At 40.7% G+C, this 21,138-nt stretch overlaps 1 non-coding gene across 1 annotated transcript; it reads left to right on the top strand.

Moving 5' to 3' along the window:
* The first annotated feature begins 1,785 nt into the window (after nt 1–1,785).
* LOC114614595 lies at nt 1,786–1,917 on the top strand. The gene has a single exon (XR_003710360.1). It is a non-coding gene; the product is annotated as a small nucleolar RNA SNORA17 (small nucleolar RNA).
* Nucleotides 1,918–21,138: the final 19,221 nt, after the last annotated feature.

Genomic DNA, 21,138 nt, shown 5'->3' with positions numbered 1-21,138 from the left:
TCTTTTAGTTAGGAGAGATGACAGAGGTTCTATTTAGTCACCATAATGATGGACTGGGTATTAGGTCTATCTTGTACCTTACTGATACAAATTGGTATAGTTATGCTCTAATTGTATTTTGAGAGAAAAGTTTTATTTTAAGAGGAAGTGTGATATGTAGGAGGAGCTAAGGTGGGAGAAGTAAGGAGAAGAAGAGGAGGAGTAAGGAGAGGAGGAAGAGGAGAGAAGGAGCTAGGAGACGGGGGGGGGGGGCAGGGGAACATGGAGGTGGATGTTCGTGTGTCTCAGCCAGTCAAAGTTAATTTGTATATCTAGGTTGGGTACTGAGTTGCACTCCTGATTGTATGGGCATTTTATTATTGAGCATTACCAAACTTATAAAACCTTTGATTAACATTATTAAAAAGTTACTAATAAAAATTAATTAATATATTGTTTACCATATCAAAAGAATAAAGAATGAGATCATACCATACGGACAAAAAAAGAAGAAGAAGAAGATACTGTGGACAATCAGATCACAGCAGTCAGTGACCTGGAAATTACATCTCCCAGTTTCTTCCCCTACATAAGACTTACACATATAAAATCTAGGTCACTGTGAGATCTCAGAGCCACACTTTAAAATAGGAAAAATGAATGTGATAGTTTCCAAACTTAATTTTTAAAACTTTATGTGTAACAGAGTTATTCTTTTTCCTTTAACATTTCTGTTCTTAACTCCCTAATTATCACCACTAAGTGTGGCACAGAAGTGTATGACCATAATGGCCAAGGGTTACAGAGGAAGGGTAGGAGGAGCTTCAGTGCCGATACCTTAAACATGATCAAACATAAGGACAGCAAGAGTTGGCTACCTCCCTACTGCAAACCTATCCCCATAAAGTGAGCTCTCACAACATCAACCCTATTAAAAAAATTATTACCCTGATAGTTATCAAGCTTCACTCCTTGTTTGACAGTATAAGGTACCCCCTCAACCCTACACCTCCTAAGTATGTAGATGATATATCTTCTAATATCACTGCCCTGGCCAATGGTGTACAGTCATGCAAACCTTACCCCAGAAACTCTGGCCATCTCCCCAGAGCATAAATATCCCTTCCTCTCCCCAATAAAGGAACCAGTTCTCTGGAGCTGTTTCCAGATGTGATCATTGCCTGTGTACTCATTCCCAACTGAGATCCTGCACTACACCCATCCACACTGGGTTAAGCTCTCCTTCCTCCAGTCCTGCTCTGTGTCTAATGGGTCTGGATACCCCAGGAAGAAGTGGACATGAGGCAGCATAGAAACTGGTCTTTCCTAAACTTTTGCGTTGTTGTTGACAACTGGCATTGAAACCCCAACACAGGCTCCAGATTCCAAATCTTGCCTTAAGGGTAATACTTCCTATTTTAGGAATTTCTCAATCCTGACCTTCTTATTCTAGTGCTTCCACTAGAAGGGAAACACACACACACACAGACACACACACACAGACACACACACACAAACACACACACATACACACACATATACACACACACAAACTCTCATACAAACATGCATATTATCAACTAGTCTTAAAGAAATAACTGTATGAAAAATAAATTCCAGTTAAGCTGATCACATGATTTCACTTAACAAATAAAAATGTATAATATTAATATTTAAAGATACACATACACTTCTATATTACAAAGAGACTGAAAAAATGTTAGGTTTGTGGCCATTCTAACTGAGCAGAAAGGAGAGAAACACGCTGTTCTTTATGCTCTCTGAACTTTAAAAATGTCTTACAATACTGGGCCTCGAGGGATGGCAGGTGTGGCTACCATGTCACACGTCCGTTAGTAGGCAGCAGAGAGGAATGAGACTGTGTCTATGCTCAGTGTCCTGATCTCTGAACATCTGAGCAATCAGTAGCCTAACACGCCCTGAAAAGAGCAAGTCTTACTCAGCCAACACTCCAACATTAGAGGGCCTGGACAGAGAAGCCTGAGATGACCACTATTTTGGCTCTGTGCAATCCTGGGGACTAGGGGCAGAACATGCCCAAGATGACCTCTGCCTAGTGCCATAATGCATGAGTGGGGCATAGCACTCCAAAGGTCTCCACTCCTGATATGACCCCAAACACTCACAGACCCCAGCCATCCCTAAGAGAAGCAAATAAGTGTGGAGAAATGGAAGAGAAAGAGAAACAGAAGGATGTGGGCACAATGAAGAAAGGCAGAACTGAAGACTCAAGGGCATTGAGGAACAGCCTGATGTGAGAAGCTGGTGATGCTACCTGGCAGCCATGGTGGGTCCTGGCCTGGGCTACCACTGGGGGCCACATTAGGGCATGTGGCACTACAGCAGTGGGGAATCTGTTACCACCAAAGGCCAAGCCAATGTCACTGGTCTGGACTGCTGCCCTGGGACATGTTGATGTCTGAGAGCTATACAGAACTTGCCCCAGCCCTTGCCTGGGCATCGTGGAAGAGCTGGCTCTGGGAGCATGATAGCAAGGGAGCTGACTCCTCCCCTCACCAGCTGCAGTACTCAGGAGATCAGCCCCCACACGTGGCAAAAGTTGCAAGTTTGTGGACCAGAGGATATGAGTGTGGGAAAGATGGCTCTACTGTGTGGTAGCATGGGCAAGAAAGAGAAACTCTCCTCTCCCCTCCCGGCTCACCACTCGAAGCAGGTGGAAAACCTGGCCACAGGATCATGAGAGCAGGAGAGCTATCCCTGCCCTTCATCAGCTGCAGCACTCAGGAGAACAGGTCCTGTACCTCACACGGATAGTACAATAGAGGTGACCCTGGTGGTGAGGGCATGGGCAAGCCTGCCCTGAGGGCATGAGTGTGGGAGAGCTGGCCCTGCAACTGCAACTTGTCTGCTTGTCACATGGGTGAGACATCCTCCCTTAGTCCTTGTCACCTACAGCAGGCAGGAAAGCTGGCCCTGAAGTTATTATGAAGGCTTCAGTGTGGGAGAGCTGGCAGGGTCAGCACTCGGGAGAGTAGGCCCTACACCTCTATTGTGCGTCATAGTAGAGCTGGCCTGTATGTGGGGTTGCAGGTGAGCCGCCCCTGAGGGCATGAGCAACGGAGAGCTCTCGTTTGCTGTGCAGTGGCATTGGTGAGGTTCCTGCCCCTCCTTTTTGCCCTTGCCATCAGAAAAGGAGATGAGGGACAAATACCCCTGCCAGTCTTCGGTGGAACAAAAAAGACACACAAAGAATCTCTTGAAATGTGAAGTGCATGTATCAGATAACAGATTCTAAAGGCCTCGACCTTCTCCTCATACTTCCAACTACTCTCTACGTCTCTACATTTAACCTCGTAGTCTCTTGGGCAGCAGCCATGTTTCTTTTAATCTCAAAATGAGATTACAATCTCCTTGGAATAGCTGTCCCAGTTACTTGCCATCAAGACGGTGCCTAGTTACCCTGCTATTGAGGAAAGTGAAAAAGCCTGGACCCCTATGTCTGCAGGACTTGTCTCTCCCTCTGGGTAACTGGCTCTTGGTGACTTACCAGTATACTTGATAATTGCTTGCTTAAACAAATTTATGTGTCTCATAGGACACTGTGCATATTCTGTACGACTATTTCTGATAAAAATGCATCCCTAGTAAATATCTTTTCAGAACATTATTCTTAAATGTAATAATGAAAAAAATTAAATAACTGGCCACTTATGTAGGTGCTTAGAGATTAAATAAAACAACCAAGAGATACTTTCTTTTTCTCTCTCTTTGCTCCAATTAAAATATCCTTGTCCAATTTGGAAATTGGTGGGTCTACCTAGCAACTATTAAAGCAGAATTTGAAGACGACCCATCCTTAATTCTGTGTTTGTTTCTATGCCCTTAATTCCCAGAAAGAGATCATTTGGTCTTTGTTATCTTTCTCACCCTACGACAACTCCACGTGGTTAGCATGAGGATAGGCTAATCATGAGTAATGGATTGATACAGACTAGCCACACTGACTCTCTTATATGCCCAGCATAGAGATATGAAGGACTGAAAAGGCACAGGCAGTGACTACACTTTAAGGAAGAGAAGAATCCAAGAAAGTCACAACTGCAAAGAGAACTCTGACAATCAGTGGGGAGATTTAAAAGTCAAGTGTGCAAAAGGAGTCTCTGCTTGCATGCCTGTGTTTATGGCATTTCTGTTTCTGACATACCTGACATACCTTCGGACTTTCACAACCCTCCCAGGATTATTGTTTTCTATATCTATATAGCATATATTGAATATTGTTTTAGTGAGAAGCATTGCATTGATTTTTGGCTTTTTACTGTCCAATTTAACAGTCATAAAGCACCAGGGGGCAGTTTTATGACATCATTTGGTTAATGAAAGAAGAATCACTATGGAAAATGCCTGATGTTGAACAACTGCAGGTAAGGTAAGGGGCAGGGACCAGGCTTGCCTCCCTGACTTACTGCAGAGGAAGGGTTCTCACTTCCTTACCACAGCAACGTTGTTTTCTGAGTAGGGACTCAAGGCTCAACTTGAACTCACTACTGAATCCAACCTAAAAGTTAGTAACTTCATGTGAAACCAAAGGGAGCAGTAGACATGTGGTTTGCACATGATTTGCCTGTAATTTACATGACAGGACGACCATTTCAGATCATTTCATCAGTGAGTGCCACTTCATCACAATATTTTATCAGTGCTATTTGTTACAATGGCTAACTTGTTTCACCCTCTGATAAAATTAAAATTGTACTTATGTATGTAATTTTCTATGTATGTCATGTATTTATAATCTAAATTTTTTTTTACATTTATAATCTGAAAATATTTTTTTCTAGAAGCAACAACATGCCAAGGAAACAAGACATGGTTAATATGTTGATGGACTATTTAGGTCCCAGTGTATGGTGGTTTTCAACTCTTGGCTGGCAGAACTTGCCCTTAGGGTCAGAGCCAATTGCAGTTCGATTGATGCTGAGAGAAACTTTCCTCCTCTCGACATACTTTCCAGAGGGCTTTCAGATACCATCCAAATATATACGGCACACTATGGCCTCGCTACGGTGCTTCCTTATAATACAGACCCAGGAACTGATATGTAACTCTTTTTTGTTACAGTTGCTTTGAGTGTTTGCATCTGTGAGTGCCAATGGAATACATGTGCAAGTGAGTGGGCAATCGGTGGGACTTCCTTCCTTCTTCTTCCATAACTTGGGTCCAAGGGAGAAGACCTCAGCTCATCCGGCTTGGCAGCAGGCACATTTACTTGCTGAGCCATCTCTCTAGCTCCTAGAGAAGGCAGAGGCAGGTGGCTCTCTGGAGGTTTGAGTCTAGCCTGATCTACAGAGTGAGTTCCAGGACTATATAGAGAGAACTATCTCACAAACAAAAATAAAAAAAAAAAAGAAGAAAGGTTTAAAATTTCAGAATCCTAGCTTTCCTGTGCAAATTAAAAGATGACACTTTGCCAGAGAGGCTAATTCCATGACAAGCTTCACTTTTCGAGATAGTTTGTGGTAAACATTTATTTAATCTGTGTTTTTAGAGAAGATCAACTTGTTTAATACAGGATGCTCACTCATGGTCACTGCAATTTTTAGCATGGAATGTTTACATAGTAGTCTCTTAAAATACATGATGTGTTACTCAGTTCAAGGACAACAATACAAACTACTACACTGACCACATCTCTGCCTTATCTCATTCTCTCTTGAGAGGTAGGGACATAGAAGGGTGAGGAAAAATGTCATTACAGGGAAACATCACAGTGAGATCAAATTGTGAGTATATCTGCCAGGTAACTGAATGCCTGAGTAGTTCATTTCCATATTGTAGCACCTATGTTAACTAAGTCTAATTGTTGAATTGGAAAGATGAAAGCACCAAGAGTTGTTTATATGTGTATGCATTTACAGACTCCAGGGCTATCCAGATAACCCAAAAGAAATGATATTGATGGTAACTTACAACTGATGGTGGTTTATATAAGAATAGCTAGGGACTGAGAAAATATATTCACATGTAAAGTGTGTACCAAGCATGAGGGCTGACGTGTGATCCCAGAACTTCATAACTCATTGACACATGCTTGCAATCCCAGAATTGGGGTGAAGAGACAGGTGAATCTCTGGCTCTCACAGTCAGATACCCCAGATGAATCATGGGATCCTAAGTTGCAGTTACAGTCTCTCTCACAAAACAAGATCGTTTGTTTTCTAAAGAGAGAGAGATAAAGAAAGGACATGCAGTTGGGTGAGTGGAAAGACAGGGAAGAGCTTGGGGAGGGGAAATTGTGAACAAAATATACTGTATGAATATTTTTCAATAAAAAAATAGAAATGAAATCTGAGCAAAAAAACCAAACCAAACCAACCAACCAACCAACCAAACAAACAAACAAAACTACAAAATAGAAGCCTGAGAAAGAATGATGGCTGAGATTGTATTTTTGTCTCCCTGTGAACATAAATAAACATGAACATATAAACATGCATGAGCATGTACACACACACACACACACACACACACACAGAATTTCCTGCACACACATACCCACTCTCTGCATACACAGAAAATGACAAGCCCAATGAACTAAAGTTGTCCCTGACAAGCTAGGGAGACGGCTCAGTGGTAAAAGTACTGGCCACACAGGCCTAATGACTTGAGTTCAATCCAGAAGGTACAGAAAGCCAGATCTGAAGCTTGCATCTGTAATACTGACACTTCTTCAGTGAAGTCTTAGGTGGTAGCCTGAAGTACACAGAGCAGCAGAAATGAGGGAAACTTGTCATAACATGGGGAGAAAAGAGAATCAGCTGCCGAAAGCTGTCCTCTGCACATAAACATCATGGCATGCATGTATGCCCCCACACACACACCAAGCACACATCTCACACACATATTAAATGTATATTACACACAACACAGATACACACACACATCAAACACACACATCACATATACACACTTCACACACAACGGACACTTATCACTGAGATACATCGATGCATTTTGCATAAACACTTCACACAAACAAAACACACACCCACATTGACACCCACATCATGTATATGCACATCACACACAGATATCATATATACACATCTTTCTCTCAAACACACATACATACACACCACAGATATACCACACAAGCATTGCATACACATATCACACTGAGACATCACATACATATACATTACACACACAAAATAATCATAATAAATTAATTAAAACATTAAAAGATTAATATCATTAATATCACACAAACCTAGTGCGATAAGGACAGAGGAGAACTCAATAACACTAAAAGCCTTAAATGGATACCATATTTTATAACAAAACATTAAAAGGTTTCCCTTTGGTTTTGAGAAAGACAACCCACTTCCATGGCTTTAATTCAATATTATTTGAAAGTAATGAACAAAGCAAAGTTTGAAACAAAATACAATGTTATAAATATTGATATAATTAATATATTAATTCTATGACCAATTCAAAATAAATTTGAGTATCATAACTTGTTAAAAGTGTTGCACAGAATATATTCATTGTATTTATTAACTGACATTTATCTATTAATCTACAAAATATATTTTATGGTTTTTTTTACTTTTTAAAGATTGAATTATTTAATTTATGTGTATGAGTGTTTTGCCTGCATGTGTACCATGCAAGTCTGGTGCCCCAGAAGGTCAGAGGGGTCAGATCCCAGGAACTGGAGTTACAGGTGGCTATGGGTCATGACGTGAGTGCTAGAACTGAACTCAAGTCCCCTGCAAAAGCAGCAGTGCTCTTCCCACTGACCAGTCTTTCTAGGCTTCTATTCTTAAACATTTGTTTCGAAAAAGCTTCAATTTATTTATTTTTTATTTGCCTATAATTCTGGGTCTCCCATGACAGCAGGTCACCTGTGAGTGCTACATATAACAAAAGCTGACAAGAAGCACCTTTAGGTCAATCCAACTTTTAAAAGCACTGCTTTCTTTCTTCTTATTAATATTTTTTAGTAGAATAACAGGAAAGTCTAATCTCCATACCAATCTTTTCATTGACACATGGCAGATGTAAAAACCCCTTGGGTTTTGTGTGTTAATGTTCTGTAGCATCTAACAAGCTGAGACACTTGGTAAAGCTCGCAAGACTTGATCTGCCTGTGTTCTATGCCATCTCCTTTGCACTTGCCAGAAGCTCTCTTAGTGTCTGTTTGTATTTGCACTGGGTCAAAAAGGCTCCCATATCCAATTAAGCTTTGGGCTAGAACATTTTGGTAATCATTTCTGTTTATTGCATTTGTTTGTACTTTTCCATGTCACAGTTCTGGTTCTGAGAAAGAAATTCTAAACACTTCACTGGCTGTTTGCACATAAAACACTATTTAATATCAACCATAGCTTTTTTATATAAATAAAAGCAAATTAGACTTAGCTCCAGGGGAAGCTAGTGATAGACTAGCAGGTATCTCTTCTCTCTTTTTTCTGACAGAAATCTTGAAACAATAGAACAGCCTGTACTACAGGCAAAATTAAAGCAGATGTTCTCAATCTTCATTTTCATTGCTAATTTTGATAGCAGAAGAAATGTGCTTGTCTTTTGTGCAGTCACCTATTTTCTCTCAGATGTGCCCTATTTTTCTCTTCACCCACCATGACTGCTCAGAAAGCCAGTAGGAGATGATGGTGGGTAACAATACAGTAGGAAGAACTCTGTGAGGTTCTCAGTAGGTCAGCAAATGGAAAGTTGATAAGAAACTATTCAGAAGATAAACCAAGTCTAGATAGTGTAAGAACTTTTATCTATTTCTAATGCGAAAAAGATTTTATCTTTCAGTAGCCTATGAGGTCTTCCATGACAAAGGTCACTCACATTGCATATAGTAAATATAATAAACAATTTACATTTACCTGTCTTTATCAATGCAGCATTAGAGAATATAATAGCATTTAAATAAAACAGTTCAACATATAAAAACATCCGACACTTTGATAATGGGGCCAGGTGACACTCCTGCAAGGCAGAAGCTACTATTTTGTTGGTTGTGTCTAAAATCTGAAAACATGCTGGATCAATAAAGGTACCACTCACTCCCCAAATGTGCTCTTCTAGAAACCTGCTCTGTGACTCCTCACTGCTTAAGGTGTTTCCAAGAGAGAAGCAGGTGACCAATTGTGATATTTAATATTCACTTTCCAATTGATTTGATTTGGAATCATCTGAGATGCACACCCCTGGCCACACCTGTGAAGGTATTTATAGAGACCTCAGTGGAGAAGGAAGAGATAACCTGAATGAAGGTGTCAGGATAATACAGGATGGGTAGCAGAATGGGTACAATTTGGAAAGTGAGTCAAATATCAATGTTCATCCCTTTAGGTTTCTGCATTGTGAACAGTGTGGCCTCTGCATCAGCTCCTGACTCCAGGTTTTTGCCCTGTGTGAGTTCCTGTCCTGAATTCCTTTGGTGACAAACAGCAATGTGGAAGTGTAAGCCAAATAAACTCTTTCCTCCCAGGTTGGCTTAGTTATAGTATCTCAACATATCCAGTCACCCTAACGCAGACACAGCCCTCTTCTCCCTTCAGTTGCTCCTTGTTAGGAATTTTGTCACAGTGACAAGACAAGTAATATACCATCTTTCCCATCAGAGCTCCCAGCAGCTTCAATACCTCAACCCTTAAAAACTACAAAGCAGAGAGGAAGATTCCTATTTCCTGTGGTGGAGTACACCCTCTTATCACCCACGTCAAAGTACCCTGTGGAGGTAAGAGTTCACTTCTTACACATCTCCCTGACAAAGGATCCAGGCAGGGCCCAAGAGGATAGTCTTAAGCCTCCTCTGCTCTGCTGCTGTTCTATTATCATACACTACAGACTGCTTCACACTCTAGGAGGAATGGGTTATACTAGAATGACCAGCGCAGTCTCCCTGCTTCCTGCTACCCAAGCACCACTGACCAGACAGTGGCTTGGCAGAAACACCTGCTTTCCCAGGGAGCAAGAGACTGTAATTTCATCTACTACCCACAAGGCAGGGCCATCAGAGGTAAGAGGCCTGGTTAAATTGGCAGAGCTGGGGTATAGTGTGAGAAATCATCTGGTATTGACTCCATCACTCTGTGAGTGAGCACACACCTAGGAACCACAAAGATGAGTGTTGTTATGTGGGCTTCCACCCCTGCACTCATGACTGGTGTTCTGAGGAAGGAGGAATGTACATGAGAGGCTAGTTAGGCTACACAGTGTAGTCTAGCCTAATCTAGACTACATAGCATGCTTTAATCTCAAAAACAAAAGCAAAACAAAACAAAAAGAAAAACAAACAAACAAACAAACAAAACAAGCAAGCAAATAATACCAGAGTTTGAGATCGGAGGAGAAAATAAAGAAGTAGGAACTGCAAAGCCTTAGAAGCAGATAAAACTCATTTTTATCCTAGCTGGGGATGCATGGGCAAGGCCTGGATAGATAAGATGCCCAGGGAAGGAACAAACCAGAGCATGGCCCATCACTGGGGAGATGGGAATGTCATGTACAAGAGAAAGCCTGTTGGGTTGGAATTCCAGATGAATGTATACACTCCCAGTGGAAGCAGGAACCAGAGCCAAACAAAGGGGGACTAGAACTGAAGACAGGAGAGGGACAAGGTGCACATCTCTGCAGAGAAATACTGAATGAATCAGAAATCCATGAACAGAGAACACTCACAGCCAACCAGAAAGGCTGAGAGCCACAGTGGTCCTCAGCTAGGCTCAGCTGAACCTACACCTCACCAAGGCAGAGCCGGAGGCAGTACCTGCAGCCTGTGAGCTGCAGTCTCACAGGCTCACAACCCCAGCCCCTGCACCTTCTGTGCTAGGCCCTATGCTAGATATACCACATCCATTTCCTCACCTTTTTTACTAGTTCCCAAATAATTGGTAAACTGAAATTAACTCTACATATTTCTGGCCTCAGCTTAAAGGTGCTTTCTCATAGAAGACTTCCCTGGATTGTCTTCTACTTTGCCATTTATTGAAAGGACAGCATAAACCCCATTCGTCTCCATTTAAGGGCCAGGCCTGTTTTGAGGGGAAAAGGCCATAAAGCACAAGTTCAGGAACAGACCGTAAGTCCCAGAGACTAGGCCATAAGACATAGCTCCAGGGACAGAACAAGTTCATAAAACCCCCTCCCAAAGAACAGCCTGGGAATAATCACAAAAAAGGGGACATATCTTATCACAGAATGGGCCATCTGTGCTGGGCACATCTCATTCTATGGTTAAACATTTCTGACATAGGAATGCAGACCACTGACCACCTGTGACCCCCTAGCACCCACCAATGACATTTCAGATTGCCTATTTCTAAAGAGTTCCCTGTACAAAGGCCATTTCAGAGAATGGTTGTGCCTGCATGCTGGTTGCTTTTGCAGAATAACCGCTCTGTCTTTGCACACCATCGAGTCTCCGGTCTTACCTCAGCAATTTTCAGACCATTATAGTGTCACTCAGTCTACCTTACAGTTTGTTATTTGTGAGGATGAACTATATCTATTCTGAGCTCCTGACAGAACATAAACTCTTGAATAAGCATTTCTGTACCCATGAATACCAGGAGGGGAAGGGCTGTAAACAGTGGGTGCATGTGAGGCACAGGCACTGTGGATGGGAGCTTTGCTCTCTGGAAAGATGGCCAATGCAGACTAGGATTTCTAAAAGTCAGGATGGCAGAATGACGTCACCATGACCATGCAAATGAACTTTTCTTAAGCCATAACACTGACTAGGGTTTTATTAAAATCTGGCAATCACAGAGTTGAGATGATATATTTTACTCCTCTGCTGGCTTCTGAGAAACTGATAAGGTAGAAATATGTACATATGAAAGTCATTCTATTTGTACTCTTTTCCATAACTCACATGTTAGAAAAGTAAAGAAATGTCAATAAATCCAAAAGATTTTAATATGAGGATATTCATTATACCCCTTTCTCCTCTCTCTCTCTCTCTCTCTCTCTCTCTCTCTCTCTCTCTCTCTCTGTGTGTGTGTGTGTGTGTGTGTGTGTGTGTGTGTCTATGTGTGTCTGTGTTTACTGACAGATCAGTTGGCAAATTGATGCTTTACTTCTAGACTCATCCTTCCCACCCAGGAGAAAGCCATTCAAGCTGTTCCTGTTTCCCAGCAAAAGCAGGATTAAGCAGCATCCTGTCAGTTCTGCAGGACCACTTCCTAGCCTACTAACCTTAGCTGGATAAACACTCAGGAAAACAATTACAGAAGATTGAGGAAATACAAACAGGATCTTGTAAGCAAGATTCCAGCAAATCACTCTGCTTGTCAGATTTTCCCTGGACATTGCAAGCTTTTCCTTGTCTTTTTCCTGACTGTCTAACATGAATTGATGGCACCACAGACTGCTAGACTAGCCTGTGCTTGAACTATGATCATGGGCAGAGTTGAGTACAGATATTGAAGACAACTCCTGTTGTTTATTTCATAGAGAGGATTTGCATTCTCACTTTGGGTAGAGAAAGTTAATGTAAAACAAACAAAGAAAACAACACAGCAAACCAACATTTCTCAAGGTCACATAGTATATGTGAACTAGAAGATTGGATGTACTCTTTTTTTTTCCTGTTGCACTGGAGATTCACCCCAGGGTGTCTAACATTTACTTACATCCCCAGGTATGTCTGGACTTAAGCCCAGTTCTCCCAGTGGAGAATGTGAATTGATGCCCATGCCACATGGATTCCTCTTCCTATTAACTCCACTATGGGGGTCACACATAGCCTTTTCCCACCAGTCTAGGCTTCCTCTACAGCTGACCGTCTTCATTTTCAGAGAGACCATGTTCATTCTCTCCGGAGCATTCCCACCCCTAGGAACACGACAAAGCTATTACTTGTCAGTACAACCTCGGTTTCCTCATGCATTTAAGCCCAATGCATGGCTTAAGTTCCACTTGATGCTGATGCTTTGAGGCTCAGGACATTCAAGCAAAGCTGCATATTGCGCCTCCTTCTCTGCTCCCGCCCCTGCACCTCTGCTAGATACACACAATTCTTATCCTGGTTGCTGTGTGGAAACGTGGCTGGGCACATCTACCACAAGCAGTGCTTTGAGAGGACTCCTGTAGAAATCTTTCTCTACTCATATCTTCCTAAATGGCTATGCTCACACTCAAATGGTTTCCCCAGGTTAATGAGAAGATGTCAGTGTTATGTGCTGGGCCATAGGATAACAATGTGCAAGTCATGAGTGCTTTCCTGAAAATGTGTGTCCTTGATCTCTACTAACATCACAGTGGATTGGAATCCTAGAGGCACAGATCTGAGCACATGGAGGCTGAAGAGACTCACACAGTAAATTGTACAGTGATACAAGCTGAAGATTTGCCCTATAAGGAATGTCTCAGCATGGTCCACCCCGAACCATAGAGGACTTGTTTGTTGAAGTGCTGCAGCCTGGTTGGAGACAGAGTCACAGCAGTGCCCGTGGCTGAGGAAGCTTTGCCATTTTCTCAATAACCGTGGTTGGTTACTACAGGGTAATGCTTAGCCATGGTTGCCACTCATTTGCTGAGGTCACTTGAAGAGCTGAGTATGTATTGTTTACTAACAGAACATTAGCATTTATGAACTTTTCTGTTGGTTTGAATGCACATTGATTTTTAGGATATGAAAAATTGGAAGAGGTAACAAAGTATAACAAGTCTTTAATACAAGAGATTGGGTAAACATGAAGTCTTTTGATGAAAAATGTGTCTGCAGTACTAAGTAAATAAGTCAATGGCATACTTCTAGGCATGAGAAGTATTTCCATGTGGAACTTGACATATATTTTTCCCAGGGCTGGAGAAATGCCTCACTTGTTGCTCTTGCAAAGAAACCTCTGAAACTGTACAACCCTCTGAAACTCAGTTACAGAAGATCTGATGTCCTGTTCTGGCTTTTGCAGGTACCAGGCAGAATGATGCAAATAAAAAACACTCATGCACATAAAAACAAAACAAATAATTCTTGTAAAAATATATTCTTTCTTGTTATACTTTCTGACCTCTTCCAATTCTTCATTATATATATATATGTTATATATCATATTATATATTACATGTATATGCATATACACATATATATTATATATTATATACAATATTATTGTATATTGTATACTACATATATATGTGTGTGTGTGTGTGTGTGTGTGTGTGTGTGTGTGTGTATGCATATACAGATACAGATACATATTCTTTTCACCTGCCAAAAAGCACAAAATAATTATTTATGTGTTAAATGTAAGTTGCTTCAAGGTATGGACAATTAACACTGTAGTAAAAAGTGAAACTTTGGAGCACTGTTTAAATGCTAAATTAGATGATGCCGGTCTTGATGATTGGCAGAGCAAAATAATCACAAGGTGCAGCTGAGAACCCTGTGTTCAGTTGGGGAGCTGGCTGTGTTCTGCTGTGCTCTGGGGAGCTGGCTGTGTTCTGCTGTGCTCTGGGGAGCTGGCTATGTTCTGCCAAGCTATGGGGACCTGGATGCACAGTCTTAAAACTCATTTGACTGGTCTGCAGCAAAATTATCTTCACTTTCAAAAAGAGAAAGCATGGCTAGCTTTTTTCCAAGGCACTTTTAATTTTTTAATTTGAAATTTCATGAGTATGAATTGCTCACTATTCAGATCAATAAAATATTATGGAAATTTTATGGCTGGTTTAATATGTAGAACCACATTTTTATAGGTTATTTTAAAATAAAACTGATAGTTGGGGGCTGGAGAGATGGTTCAGTAGTTAAGAGCACTGACTGTTCTTCTGGAGGTCCTGAGTTCAATTCCCAGCAACCATATGGTGGCTCACAACCATATGTAATGGGATCTGCTGCCCTCTTCTGGGTGTCTGAAGACAGCTACAGTGTATTCATATACATAGAATAATCTTTAAAAAAACAAAAAACAAAATACTGATACTTGGATTTCTGTTTTTCCTTCATTAATGTCCTCCTCTTTTTCTTCTCCTTTTGCTTTTTTTTTTTTAAATTTTGGAACAAGGCCTCATGTAGCCTAGCTTAGCCTTGAACTCACAATGTAGTGAGAGTTGGCCTCAAACTACCCTTTTTGCAACACCTCTTGTGTGCTCTTATTACAGGCATATGCCAGCATGACTACTATTTAATTTTCTATTAATTTTACTATTTAATCTTATTTTTGTGCATAAAACCACAGTCAAATATCTTATGTAAACATTCATAAAATTGTGCAAAAATAATGGATGCCATATGGGAAACATGAAATGGAAAAAGGAACAAGGAAACTTCTGAGAGGGATTAGCTGTTAGGAATATAGAGCTAAGTCTCAACCTAAAGCCAGGTTTCCTAGGAGCCAGGGAGGTGCTTGCTTTTGGTTAGAATCTTCTCCCGACCTTCTTTTCTTCTACTCTCTCTTCTTTCTTCAAAGTTGTGCTTTTATTAGCCTTTTGCAAGTTCTACAGGAAGCAGTAAGTTTCACTCTGGCATTTTCATACCTGTGTCTGTCCTTCTCCACTCTATCCTTTCATCCCATCCCTGCTGGTCCCTTCCTCCCCAGCATCTTCCCTGATGCCCCTGGACTACATAGCTTCTATCAGCATGTTTTCATTCCCACTCCCCTCTTGCAGATTTCATGGTCCCCTTTCTAGTCTCATGACCTATGCTACACCCACACCCACAAGTAATAGCTGCACAAAGAAGATAAAAATCTAAGATCTTCTGCATATGACAAAACCTATCAATCTTCCTGAGTTTGAGTTACTTTTCAGGTCTAACATAAATATCTATAACATATATAAGAATTGCAAGAGTTGAACATCTCCATATTCTTTTAATTAATAAATGGGCCAATAAACTGAGCAGACTAGTCTCCAAAGAAAGACAAATGAACACCAAATATTTTTAAACATGTTCAGCATACTTAGGCATCAGAGAAATAGAAATTAAAACCACTCTGAGATTCCATATCTCCCTAGTCAGAATGACTAACCCCCTAAAACAAACAAGGGCAAGGATGTGGGGAAAGAGGAAGAATTGTCCACTGCTGTTGGGGTTCTAAACTGATGTATTCACTATGGAAATCATCATGAAGGTGTCGAAACAATCTAAAGATAGAAATGACCACATGACTCAGCTATACCATGGTAGAGTACATGCCCCTAAACCCATGTCCTACACCATGAAGAGATCCCTACATATTCCTATTGACTGTCACAACAATCATAAAGGCTAAGAAACAGAAGCAGTCTGGATTTCCATCAACAGACAAATGGGTGATGAAAATGGATGCATATACGCAATAAGATTTTATTCAACTGAAAGGAACACACTGTTTCTAAGATAGAGAAATTACTTCCAAAGAACAACAAGCTGCAGGAAACAAATGCACTTCCATATTACAAAGTACTTACACACCAAGGAAGGGAATGTTTTCCCAAAGTAGCTGTGTGATGTTTTGTTTATAACTAAGGAAAAGAAAACCCATCCAGTGATTATGTGCTGACTGAGATGATTTTTTTCTTTTTGTTTATAATGCTTGCTTGGTTGAAGGCCAAATATCCAATTTTCCCAATAGAGTCATCTCCATTGTCTACACTTGGATCTATTTAGTTGTGCTTGGTCAAATATTTTTATAGGAAAAAAATTGTTTTCCCCTGTCCCTTGGAAAACTTGAAACATTAAGTCTCTTAATACATTTTCTGAAACCTGCACGATTTCCTAGCTCAAGCCCTTAGTCACTATCAACATTGGAAAAGTGTTCTTTGTGCCAAATAAATTTGATTGTAAAGCCTCCTGTAGTAAGCACTCTAGTGAGATGTTTGTGAGCAGGGAGGTTTCTCATCTCAGATTTTGAAACAAATGTGTTTTTACCAGTCACTGAAAATGATTTTTAATATTGTTCCTCAGCCTGCTTTTGTTTGTAGGGCCTGATGGTTTGCACCTTCTGTGCCATATGGATAAAAAGACAGAGCTGAAAAAAAAAAAGCCTTGAACAATGCCATTCCAGCATTCACTGAGAGTATCAGGAGTGTGTGCGCATATAGATACAACAGGGATTTTCCCTAAGAGCCAAAACCAAGCTTAAACATATATCACAGTTTCTGCCAATCCCCCATAACAACAAAAAAGATTTTCATATCACTTAGAGGACTGGATGACTTTTGCTGGTTCCAAGCATATTTGCACCAATGCTAACTACATTTTGCACGACTTCCCAAACAACTTCAACTTATCCCTGCCTATGATGCCCTGTCACTTAGAGAAAGGTGTTCACATCGCAAGCATGATTAGATGTACTAACATTATTTATTCTCTTTGCATCTCTGTATCATTTTCTAGCACTCAATTCAAATTCCTGACATCAAGACAGTTGGGCTTGTATCTTGCTCTGAATACTGACTACCCAGACTCAATTTTATCCTTTGTATTATGTTAGGGACAAGTAACTCAATTTGTATATACTTCACCTTTCCTGCTGTAAAAAGGGAGTAAAATTATAATAGTGCCCATGATTATAAGGCGGTTATAACAATAAACTGGACAATTAGTAAAAGGCTTTGATCATCATCACCTTGAACAGAAACACTTGTAAATCAAAGGATGTAGAGCTTGCATGGCTGTGTTCAGTGCCCTGCAAAATGCCATGGATAAATACTACTAATGCCTTCCCACTGCTGTAATGACTCAAGCAAATGGACACCAATGCCTAATTCATGTATCTCTACTAAATTAAGATGGGATTAAAACTCAGCAGGGCATCCCCAGAGTTTATTTATGCTTATAGCAAATGCACATTCAATACATTGCTTGGTGCTTATAAACAAGATGACCATGAACCCTTCCATTAGGATCAAACTGCTACACTGACCTTGAAATTCCCTGGATTACAAGTCAATATTTTGTAAACACCTACAGTCAATAAGTTTGAGAAAACAAAATTTAAAAATAAAAGAACTTGGAGCTTTCCCAAAAGCTGTTGCCTGTGTGTGGGATATGTTCTTCTAGCTGGGATGCTTTGTCTGGTCATAGTAGAAGAGGATGTGCCTGGCCTCACAGAGACTTGACATGCCAGGGTGGGGGACACATTGTGGGCCCTATCCACTCAGAGGTGAGGGAAAGGAGGGATGGGGGAAGGACTGTGGTAGGGAGTAACCAGGAGAGGGACAGTGGGCAGGATGTAAAGTACATAAGTAAAACTATACACGTACACATTGTATATGGACTTCATTGCCACCTGCCAAACAAGAGGGTGTCAGCCTTGCAATCAAGTGCTGACTCCTTTCTCTTCTCTTCTACTCGAGGTCTCCTTCCTTAGATCCCTTATTCTCCAGTGCATGGAAACAACAAAGGTGAGACCTCATGTCATCTGATTTTCTTCATCTCCTAGCCACATAACTGCTCCTTCACGCGGGTTTTCAAATCAATGCAAACATAAGCTTGTTTGGAAAGCACTGCAAGGCTATATTCACATAATAGCATCACAATCAATTCCATCCACCTGCTACAACATTGCTGGCCAGTCCAGGAGTATAACACACACTTTTCATTAACTTACATTTTCTATGAAAAGAAATGGTCTTTATGTTTTGAATTCTTAGAAACATGAAATAACCTTTAAAGACAATTCTTAAGGAACTACTTTCCAATCTTATGAACAGACTTTAAGAGCTAAAATTTCTTTTTAAAAAAATCTCTTGTGTCTTTCCAGTCTGGGCCTTAGCACTGAGCAGATCCCGGGTGGGAGCTCTTCATCCAAACTCATGAAACCCAGAGGAAGTATGCCTCCCAGGAGCTCTAACCTGGGCAGTATCTTAAGTAAGGAGACAGCAACACCCACCCCAAACAGGGAGTAGCTGGGACCCACTGGGACCCAGGAATTCACTCCTGGGTCCAGAGCACTGGTTTCTTCTGGTCTGCACCCAAGCACTGAGCATATCTTGGGCCCCAGCTCTAGCCCCAAATATAACACCGACCCCACACAGTTCTGGCACAACCAAGACAATAGGAAAGACAGGCTCCAGTCAGAGACAGGGGTGGAAGCACTAAGGAGATCCAGATGGTGAAAGGCAAGCACAAGATAATAGGCATCAGCAACACAGGGTACTTGGCATCATTAGAACCTAGTTCTCCCACACTAGAAAGTCCGGAATTCCCCATATCACCCAGAAAGCAAGATTCAGATTTAAAATCACTTCTAATGATGATTATAGAGGACTTTAAGAAGGACATAAATAACACTCAAAGAATCTAAGGAGAACCCAGGTAAACAGGTAGAAGTCCTTAAAGAGAAAACACAAAAATCCCTTGAAGAATTACAAGAAAAGACAACCAAACAGGTGAAGGAATTGAACAAATCCATCCAGGACATAAAAATGGAAGTAGAAACAATAAAGAAATCACAAAGGGAGACCACCCTCGAGATAGAAAACCTATGAAAAAAATCAGGAGCCATCGATGCAAGCATCACCAACAGAATACAAGAGATAGAGAATCTCAGGTGCAGAAGATACTATAGAAAATATTGACACAACTGTCAAAGAAAACACAAAATGCAAAAAGTTCTTAACACAAAACATCCAGGAAATTGAGGACACAATGAGAAGACCAAACCTAAGGATAATAGGTATAGAAGAGAGTGAAGATTCCCAACTTAAAGGGCCAATAAATATCTTCAACAAAATTACAGAAGAAAACTTCCCTAACCTAAAAAATGAGATGCCCATAAACATACAAGAAACCTACAGAATACCAAATAGACTAGACCAGAAAAGAAACACCTCCTGTCACATAATAATCAAAACACAAAAATGCACAAAACAAAAAAAAGAATATTAAATGTAGTAAGGGAAAAAGACCAAGTAACATATAAAGGCAGACCTACCAGAATTATACCAGACTTCTCACCAGGTACTATAAAAGTGAGAAGATCCTGCACAGATGTCATACAGACCCTAAGAGAACACAAATGCCAGCCCAGGCTACTATACCCAGAAAAACTCTCAATTACCATAGATGGAGAAACCAAGATATTCCATGACAAAACAAATTTACACAATATCTTTCCACAAACCCAGCACTACAAAGGATAATAGTAGGAAAGCTCCAATACAAGGAGGGAAATCATACCCTAGACAGAGCAAGAAAGTAATTCTCTTCCAACAAATCCAAAAGAAGGTAGCCAAACAAAGATAATTCCACCTCTAATAACAAAAATAACAGGAAGCAACAATCACTGTTCCTTAATATATCTTAACACCAATGGACTCAATTCCCCAATAAAAAGACATAGGCTAATGGACTGGATACATAGTAAACAGGATCCAGCATTTTGCTGCATACAGGAAACCCACCTCAGTGACAAAGACAGATAATATCTTAGAGTAAAAGGCTGGAAAACAATTTTTCAAGCAAATGGTCCTAAGAAACAAGCTGGAGTAGCCATTCTAAAACCTCCAGCCCAAGAAGACAAAGGGAGGGACTCATGGCTCCATCTGTATAGGTAGTTGAGGGTGGTCTTGTCAGGCATCAGTTGAAGTACAGGGCCTTGGTGCCTGAAAGTTTGGATTCCTTAGTGTTGGGGAATTTGAGAGCAGGGAGGATGGTGGGAGCACACCCTCATAGAAACTCCCAGAATTATATGGATTAGACATGACAGAGGCAGGCTGCCAGAAGACTAGATTCCAGAATTCAAACAAAAAATTATGTTGATACCAAAATTTGTTTTCAGAATTGTATATTGCAGAATACACAGCCTTGGTGTATCTACTCATCAAGCAAGCTGAGCAGACTCAGTCAAACCTCTGATGTCCTGGAATTTCATCTGGATGCAGTGAAGACACAGACATCAGAGGCTTATCAATTTACTCCCCCACCCCGCCCCTCTCAATGCCTATAATCAGCTTGAAGAAGTTAATGAAGAGTTGGTGCCCCTATTCCCTGGGCTTGGGGACTGAGGTGGTTAATATTGGGCTGCCTTTCTAGGGAAAATTAGTGGTTTTGTTGGAACAGGGAAGAATAGCTAGGATTTATTGCATAGCCATAACCTAGTGGTAGAAATCTGTATAAGTGCTATTAAGCTGAAGTTATAATTTCTTAAATGGTACAAAATTTACTTTGATTTCAAATTTAAGATTTTCATTGGTATGAGTTTCTTATTGATATAGAAG

The sequence above is a fragment of the Grammomys surdaster genome, unplaced genomic scaffold (assembly GCF_004785775.1).
Source record: "Grammomys surdaster isolate TR1022 unplaced genomic scaffold, NIH_TR_1.0 126391, whole genome shotgun sequence".
NCBI lineage: Eukaryota > Metazoa > Chordata > Mammalia > Rodentia > Muridae > Grammomys > Grammomys surdaster.
The sequence above is the reverse complement of the archived record's forward strand: the minus strand, read 5'-3'. Positions and strand labels throughout refer to the sequence as shown.